Source organism: Papio anubis, chromosome 18, assembly GCF_008728515.1.
Source record: "Papio anubis isolate 15944 chromosome 18, Panubis1.0, whole genome shotgun sequence".
Classification (NCBI taxonomy): domain Eukaryota; kingdom Metazoa; phylum Chordata; class Mammalia; order Primates; family Cercopithecidae; genus Papio; species Papio anubis.
The window spans coordinates 37,933,664-37,943,267 of NC_044993.1; the positions used below are offsets into that span (position 1 = coordinate 37,933,664).

Sequence of the window (9,604 nt, forward strand, 5' to 3'; positions counted from 1 at the left end):
TGACTGTCGGGATCCAATGCGTCAATTAAATATCAGAGCAGCAGATCTGAATATTGTGTTCTCTTCAGCTGACCACCTCTTGCTGGATGGGAGGCAGGGCTGGGGGAGGCAGAGAGAGCCAGGATGGGGGAGGGGAGATGGCAGAGGAGAGCTCTCCATGGGAACTTCTCCCTCCCACTCTTCCAAATCGTAAATTAACAACAGTGGACCTTGTTAAGTGCAGCTTCACAAATTAATATGAAATATAGTGCTTTTTCATAAGCTTGAGAACCAGATTTAAAAGCATATTGGTGTTTGTACACAGCAGGTCGTAATGATCCATTATCTTGCAGACAGAGGAGCTTGCAGCAACACATAAAGAAGATGCAATTGGGCCATCTGCTTTGATTTCTGCGGCGTCCCCAGAGATCCAAGGGAGGAGCCGACAGTCCTCTCCATCTGCCTTTACATTATCAATTACAGTTGAATTATGCTGCATGCTGCAGGGCTGGCAGATACGGATGGGAGACTGTGGCACCTGAAAAATATAGAAGAAAATCCATATGTTGGGAGCCAGCTGTTTATTTACAAGTGCTTGACATATTTCCTCACTTTCTCGGCTGTTGCCTTTTTTAAGGTTCCTAGAGACATTTCAGTTTAGTGTGAACTTGAGAAGAAATTAGGTGTAACAGCATAACACCACATGAATAATATTTCAGTTTCCTTTTTTACAGTTGAAATGCACACGGAGCAAAAACCATCAGGTCGAACAGATTTTAAATTATGAAAAAAATAAGTTGTGAAAACATCTGGGGTGGCTGCTACAGCTTGTTATGTTTATAAAACATGTTGGAACAGGCGGGGCTGTGCACACTGTACATTTTTGGCAGCTTAGAAATCATGTGTAAAACTGTAACTTTTATGAAATGGCAAGTGTTTATGAAAGCTTAGGGAGTGGGGAAGGTAGAAGGTGGAGTGGCCGGCACTTTCATGAAGTCTCTTACCACAACTTCTGGGAATGTTGCTTGAAGGATGAAATGGTCTGTTTTGTTTTGATTTGATTTTTTTTCTTTTTCTTTTTAAACAAGGGACTTAACTTGTTCCTGATTAAATTGGTTCTAGAATGGTGAGGTGGACGGCTGCCATATTGATTATGTTGTGCTTGGGTTTTATGGTATGAGATTCCTTCCAACCGTGTGGGAATTTACACTTCATTCTCATTTCACGCCACGTCCTATCCCCACATCTACTGAACCGCGGAGAGCCTGTGTGTGTGTGTGTGTGTGTGTGTGTGTGTGTGTGTGTGTGTGTATGTCTGTATGTGTCTGTGTGTGTGTTGTTTGCCCAGCTGAGACTTCCCATGCAATGTGTCTAGAGGTTTGGGGAAAAGATGCTGAAATTAGGCATTTGCAGGTGGCAAAGAATAGGGGACTCATTCTGCTATCAAGGGAGACTTTTGTTTAGATGCCCTAGAAGCAGAAATTCTTGCAGGGCAAGTAAAGAGACTGAGGTCAGACGTCAAGCCCAATTTTCCACCACTCACTTACCATTCAGGGCCAATTCAGAGGGCCTCTTGGTCCATAGGATAACTCCTCCAAGGTCCCAGCACTTAACGCTTTCTTTCTTACATTATGCTTTCTGATGTATACATCTTATACTTTTGAGATCATGAAATGGGGGCTTCCTGAAGGAAGGCATGAATTTACTTATTTTTCCTTCTTTCTTAAGATCAGCATGATGTCTGGCATTTCCTGAGTGTTCATAAAATGTAAAAGAAATAAATGAATGGGTGAATGAATGATGCCGTAGTATTTTCTGTATATTAAATAACAGGCTTAGTAGGGCAGGTGCAAAATCTAGTCATGAAGAATTGTCAACTCGTGATATGGCCGTTGAGACACAAGCTCTGCTGCGAAGGACACCTTCTCTAACCTGACCACTGTAGATGAGAACATGCCTTTCTTTTTGTGGTCACTGGGCAGCTCCCTGGAGAAGCTGCCTCACAGCCTCTCAGCCACTGACGTCCATTGACTTTCTCACCATCACCTCCTGGGTCCTTCCTGTCTGTGCTCACAGCACTGGGGTTCATTCATAGTCTCATGGAAATGAAGTTACATGTGCATCATGATCTCCATAATCTTAAGCTCAATGCATAAATACTGTGGTACTAGCACCATATGTAAGAATTTGTGGGCCCAGTGCAAAATGAAAATGTGGGACCTCTTGATCAAAAATTAAGATTTTCAAGATGGTAGCATCAGGGCATGAAACTAAACACAGATCTCTTCTAAGCACAGGGCCATATGCTTCGGCCACACCTCCATGAAGCTGGCTTTGCTAGTGACACTTAGTGCTAGATTCATCAATACTTTTATGATTTCTCCTTCCCTTTCACTTTCTTTTTCCCTTTTCTGTGTCCCCTCCCTTTTCCCATCATTCCTTCTCCTCCTCCTTCTTCTCCTCCTCAAGATATTATGCAAGACTCTTACTCTGTGTCCTGTTTCCATCTTTCCCTTTGCCCATTTTCTTTTCACTAGATACTGAATGGAGCCTCTTTAATGGAAGCCAGCAGCCTCATCACTTTTTTACTCCTGAGTTTGTCTCTCCTTTTTTTGAGCTTGAATAAACCTAGATAATAATTTTCCCTTTGATGATGTTCATGCATTTGGTTCTTTATTTTTTTAACATGTGTTATTGATACATAATAGATGTGTCTATTTTCAGGGTACATGTGATAATTTAGTACATTCATATAACTTATAAAGATCAAATCAGTGTAATTGGATATTCATCACCTTAAATATTCGTCTTTTCTTTGTGCTAGAAACATTCAAATTATTCCCTTCTAGCTATTTTGGAATGCATGTTGATGATGTAAGTGTTAGTCACCCTACTGATCTATTGAACACTAGATCTTCTCTGTAACTGACTTGGTTTTCAGTCCCTTTGTCAAGGGACCTAGCCTAACTGTGCCTACTTCAGAGGCATGTTGCATTGCTTCAATAAGAGTACAAATGAATATACATAAAAATACACTCATGATTTTGTATGCTCCTAGGGACATGGTAGGTGCTCACATAATACCAGTCATCTTCATCCACTTCTTCCACCTTCTCCTCATCATTGTTGTAACTGTTTCTACTATCTACCCAGCAGAAATCCTTATGTCTAACCACGATTTTTTTCATGTGATACAATACTTTCGTCATTCATTTGTTTATTCATTTGATTATTTAGCATCGTTTGTTGAATCCCCAAACATAGAAAGATGCAAACAGGCCAGGACATCCTATGTTAGTTTTTATTTTTTCTGTCCCTTCTTTCACATCTATAACCTCCTTTAACCCTATATTATATTTATAAGAAAGGATATAGCAATAAAATTGGTCAGAGAGAGGAACTGAGTTGACTAAAATCATATTGCAGGTCAGTGATGAAGCCAGGATTAGAATTCAGCATCTGTGAGCCTGAGCTAATTCTCCATCCCCAGAGTGTAATTCCTGCTGAGCTCACCTGTAAATTCCTAACAGATGGTGACCTAGACTTTTACTCCTTTTCTGTCTTACTTTGACTCTGGTTGAGCATGCTGGATAGGCAAGATAAAAATGAATGAATCCCTGAGGGAGAAAAGAAAATCATTAATGCTCCATTGGCTGGTATCCTTGATAACTCTCATTTTCATTATCTATTGCTACTTAACAAATCATCACATATTTGATGGCTTTAAACAGCTATAACTATTTGCTCAAAATTCTCCAATTTAGGCAGAGCTCATCTCTGGCCCATGTGGCATGAGCTGGGATGACTCCAATGTGGCTGGATAATCCGCTTCCAAGACGACTTACTCATATGGATGGGAGGTTGGCATGCTGGCTGCCAGCAAGGAGCTCGGCTGGGGCTAGTGGCTGTGTCTTGTTTCTCCTTCATGAGGCCTCTTCACATGGCTGAGCTGGGCTTCTCACAGCATGGTAGGTAGCTTGCCAAGGGGAGAATCTAAAAACGAGTTCCAGGAAGACAAGTCCCAAGCTTAAGCCTGCACTGCCCCAGACACTAGCCACTAACTACACATGACAATAGAGCATTTGGAATATAGTTGGTCTAAATTGAGATGTGACTTAACTGCAAAATGCACACCTGAGTTTAAAAACACAATCTGAAGAAAATAACAGGTACTATATCACTAGCACTTTTTTAAAAATCTTGATTACATTTTGAAATAATTGTTTTGGTTAAATAAAGCATGCTATTAACTTTATTGGCTTATTTTTCCAACATGGCTACCAAAAATTTGAAAATCGTATCTGTGACCCACATGATCCTCTGGTGCTCCCCGAGCTTACAAAACTCTAAGACTGTTTGCATGGCACTTGTTATTGTCCCACTGACCAAAGCTGGTCACATGACCACACTGGGGTCATCCTGGGAAGACGCTACCCTATGGTGTTAATACCAGGAGGCTGGGTTCACTGGAAGCCACCCAAAGAACAATCTCCTGGAACTTCCAATGCTTCCATTTTGTTCAATTTAACAAACAATATAATGCAATTTTCTAAAACAATCAGATGCAAAATGTTCTATAAAAGTCAGAGAACAAGCTTCCAGGTTCGGACATAACAGGACACAGTATTTTATGTGTTTCAGCAATGATTACATAATTATTAATCATCTGTTGTATACAAAGCACCAGGCACTAGTCAACAAAAGCAGAGCAAAGGATTCTCATGTGTCTTAAGACTGAAAAAATTCAGATTGAATTTCTGGAGTGAAAGGGTTCACGATATAAAACTGTTCCACGTTAAGTCCCAGTTGTATGTTTCAAAATAAGTGTCACATGGGATACCTGCTTATCTGTGGTTACTCCACTTATATTCCATCTTTTTCTTGAATGTAACTTTTCCCACCTAGGGTTTCTGAGGTTCCAATTCAGGAGCCCGGAGGTAGAAGCAGCATAGGAATATTTGCTGAGTACAATTTAACAGTGTCATTTTTATGTGCATCTCTGATCTGGAGTCATTGCAGGGTAGGCTTCACGGGCCTTCAGAGGAGATAAACAAAGAAGAGAAACAAGGTTGGAGAATCTTTCTGGAAAAAGGGGTCGTTAGAAGTCAAGTGGATTTCAGCCCCTGATAAGAGGATACCAAGGGTGTCACAATATTACATAACATTAGCAAACAAAACTTCTGCAATCACCTCACTCTCAGGCATCTTACGGCGTGAGGGTGGCAGTTCACTAGGGCTGCCATAACAAAGTACCACGGACTGAGTGACTTAAGCAACAGAAACTCATTTTCTCACAGTTCTGGAGACTAGAAGTTCAAGATCAAGGTGTCGGCAGGATTGGTTTCCTCCGTGGCCTCTCCGCTTGTCTTATAGATGGGTTTACACCAACGTCTTCCTCCTTACACAACAGGCTTCCCTCACTGCCCCCAGGAGGGGCACAGCCCATGATCTTTGATAACAGTTGCTCTGTTAGCGACAGTCTTACCTGACATTTGCCATTTTTCTCTCTCTCTCTGGCTTCCCTTTCCTGAAATTTTATCTGTGAGGCCACTTGAGGGTGTCCTGCAGTGGCTTCTACTGACGGTATCCAGGCAGACCCTGCCTAGTTCTGAGCCCAGAGTCTTCACCTCAGAGAATGACAATCCCATTCTTCCAAATTCTTAGGCAAGACAATTGGGAGTCAACCATGACTCATTCCTAAATTCTAATAATTCTTTGTCATTTTTGTCCTTGCTCCTTCCTCTGCCTGGGATGCTCTATCCCCAGATATCTTTATGGCACATCTCACTCTCTTCAGGTCTGTACTCAAATACCATCAAAAGAGCTTCCCTGACCACCCTAGAATAAAAGCACCCCTCACTGTTTATCTTTCTTAACCTAACTTCTATTTTTTGAGACAGGGTCTTGCTCTGTCACCCAGATGGGAGTCCAGTGGCACGATCTTGGCTCACTACAGCCTCTGCCTTCTGATCTTCTCAAGCTATCTTCCCATCTCAGTCTCCCAAGTGGCTGGGACTACAGGCATACACCACCACGCCTGGCTAATTTTTGCATTTTTTTGTAGAGATGGGGTTTCACCATGTTTCCTAGGCTGGTCTCAAATTCCTGGGCTCAAGTGCTCCTCCCACATCAGCCTCCCAAAGTATTGGGATTACAGATGTGGGCCATTGTGCCTGGCCTCCCTAACTTCTTTATACTTTTCTTTTTGCATGCTTTTGCGTGTTCTCAGAATAGTTAATATTCCTAATGCTGCTAAAGCCATAACTCACTTGTTCACCCTTCATCTATGACACAAATGCTACTATGTGGAAAGGACTATGCTATGTTATAAAGATAAATAGAACAAAGGAAAGACATCTGGTCTCATTCTAGTGGAAGGCAAATAAAGAAGTTAATAAATGCACTGGGTTATTTCATGGTGGAAATAAACAGTGGTCCATGAAGTTTTGTGAGGAAAGGATCAAAAGGAGCAAGTTTCACAAGCCTCTTCTCTGTCCCCTTCTAGTTCTCATCACTGTCATAACATGGGCTCAAATCTAGGTGAAGGAGCTAGGCAGAGAGCAGATGCTATGTCATCCCTTCCATCAATCGTCCTCCCTTTTCTACCACCACTTCTGACAGTTGCAAGACAATAGCTTTCAGGCATGGATATTCATGGGTACCCGTGGATGGATGATCCAGGGCTGGAGGGGCTGGGAAGAAGATGGTTTCCTCCCTGACAAGAAATGTCGGAGCCCTGGTTTAGCCATGTGCCATCACATTCCATAATGTCCCACCTCCACATGGCATCTGCCTACCTAGCCCAAATTTTGTAGCCTTTTTGATCATGGAAAACTCTTAAGTCTTTTCAAGGCATAAACAATGACCTTTTCAAAATGGAAATCTGATCATACATCCCCTGCCTGAGTTTAAAGCTCTCAAGTGGCTTCCCACTGCTCATGGAATAAAAGTCACCTCAGCCGGTCGCGGTGGCTCATGCCTGTAATCCCAGCACTTTGGGAGGCCGAGGCAGGCGGATCACGAGGTCAGGAGATCTAGACCATCCTGGCGAACACTGTGAAACCCAATCTCTACTAGAAATACAAAAAAATTAGCTGGACATGGTGGTGGGCACCTGTAGTCCCAGCTACTTGGGAGGCTGAGGCAGGAGAATGGCATGAACCCGGCGGGTAGAGCTTGCGGTGAGCAGAGATCACACCACTGCACTCCAGCCTAGGCAACAGAGCGAGACTCCGTCTCAAAACAAACAAACAAACAAACAAACAAACAAACAAAAAAATCACCTCTGTACCAGGGCCTGTGGACCTTGTGTGGTCTGACTTCAGCCTCTGCAGCCCAATCTCCCACTATGCGCCCCTCTGCACCGTCCATTGTGGTGACATTGGGCATCTTTTAGTCTTTTGAATTCATTCTGTCCTTCACTTCACTAGCTTTTGCATATGCTGTTCCTTCTTTTTGAAATGCTTTTCCCTCTGTCTTAGCCAAATTTCAGCCTTAAGATTTAACTCAAATGTTTCTTCATGGAAGTTTTTCATGATCCCTTGTCCCTCTCCTTTATAGCGTAGAGCATAGTTGCAATTTCTTAGTGATTTCTTGGTATATGTCACTCCTCCCATTAGAGAGTAAACTCGGTGAGGCCTGGAATTGTGATCATTTGTGCTGACCTCTGGGTGCCCAGCATGTTCTCATGGCCTGCAATGGAGTAGGCACGTGTTAATGTTTATTGAATGTGTGGATGATTTAAGTAAATTAATTAATGAATACAAATGTATTTTTTTGTACTCCCCTTCATCTCGCTTATGAAGTCAATAACGGTTGTTGGATAAAAAGCCAGCCCTTGTTCAGGTACACAGAAGTATTAAGTCACCGCACAGAAAATGTTAAGTCATTGATCATAAGAGGCAACTAAGTCCTGTCAACTTGCAAGTTGTTTATTTTTTGGTTTTGCTAGAGAGCATCTTGACCCGGAGACAGTGGTGTTCAGGTTGGAGAAGGGGTGGGAAGGGTGGCATCTTAGGAAAAACACTTGGCATGAGCTGACTGACACTTCTGCATCATAGTTTTGTGTCCTAGTGTTCATATGCACCAATATGCAAATAGAGATTATTTCTACATCTATATTCCCACCTTTTTTTCTATTATTATTTCCCCCTCAGCCCAAGTTACAGTTTTTTCCTGAAGATTATTGGTGTAAATGGAATAAAATCGGTTAGGATCATAAATATGATTCAAGAGGAGTAACCGGCATAGGTTTGGGGGGTGGTTGCCCCTCCCTCCTCCTCTATAATTTATTGTTTTTCTTCTGTAGGAAGCCAAATGATATTTCTCTAATTAACAGACACAAGCAACTACCGTATAAATCAACATCACAGCCTTTTTAGTGATCCAATCACTTTATGATCAGGGAGTATAAATTAAACATCACAAATGCATCTCTAGAAGCAAAACATAATGAAATAAAAGAGAGCGGGGCTGCCTGGTTCTGGAGACTGTTTGGGCACCAAGAGCAATCTTCACTCTGGGAGCTGCTGGTTTTGCCCCAGCGTGATCTGGGGAATCTATCCTGCCTGGGGTGAGGAATGTCATACCTTCATGTATTTTCTGTTGTATGTTGTCTGTAGGTGTGACTGGGTGTAAGTGAACTGGAAAGCCCAGGATCTGGGTGCAAACCTCAGCTATGGCACTTATTCCCTGCATGACCTTTGGGAAGTCACTTGCCTCCATGAGCTCCATTTTTTCCCTCTGTAAACTGGAGATAGCAACAATCCTCACTTCATAGCACGATTATGGGTGTGAATACATTAACACATACAAAACGCTAAGGATAGTGTCAACCACATAAAGAGAAGTTTAATTAATTTGAGCCCTTATGAGTATTAGTATGATTATCCAGACTCTCATTTAGTTTCTCTTCATTTTAGTGTCATAATCACTTAGAAGCTGATCTCTGGGCCACAAACTCAAAGTTTAATTTCACAATTTGTGAGGAGCCAAGAACGCTGCATTTTTAACAACTGCACTAATGCTTCTGCAGGCAGTCTGTGGACCATAGTTAAAAAGCACTGCTCTATGACATGCACAGAAAATTGAGACGTTGACTACCTAACTCAGTCTAAATTCTACCCACTAGGAACCAAATGGTGCCAAAAAACACCCAGGGAGCAGATTTAAACTTGTTTTTAAATTTCCTTCTAGGAAGTGGATTCTGGGTGGGCTTTGAGGGAGCACTGCCCTTTCCCCATTCCCCTAACTCAGAGCTGGTTTCCTGTAAGTGTGGAGATTGACTAGGAGATGAGGGTTCATCAGGGAAAGGCCTTTGAAAGGGAAAGGTTGGGGAGATGAGCTACAAGGATTCCTTTCCATTCACACACTTGTGGATCAACTCCCTTTCTCTACCTTCTCTTTCCCCAAACTAGGTGATTATTTTAATAGTTCCTCCCAAGTCAGAGCATTGGAGAGGGGATGACACCTTCCCACTTTAATATCACATCTGTGTTCTTGAGCTCAGGTAAAGTTCTCAGCTCTGCAAGACCAGTGGGAAAGACAGATTATTATCTCTGCTTAACAGATGAGAAAGCTAAGGTTCAGAAATAATAGAGGATTTGCCCAAGCTCATACAGTTTCT

At 42.2% G+C, this 9,604-nt stretch overlaps 1 long non-coding RNA gene across 1 annotated transcript; it reads right to left on the reverse strand.

Moving 5' to 3' along the window:
• Positions 1 to 213: 213 nt before the first annotated feature.
• Positions 214 to 5,911, reverse strand: LOC103880436. Its single transcript, XR_002519232.2, has 6 exons — positions 5,465 to 5,911; positions 4,820 to 5,014; positions 3,825 to 3,972; positions 3,493 to 3,596; positions 1,527 to 1,730; positions 214 to 517 (listed from the first exon to the last, which is right to left on the reverse strand). It is a non-coding gene; the product is annotated as an uncharacterized LOC103880436 (long non-coding RNA).
• Positions 5,912 to 9,604: the final 3,693 nt, after the last annotated feature.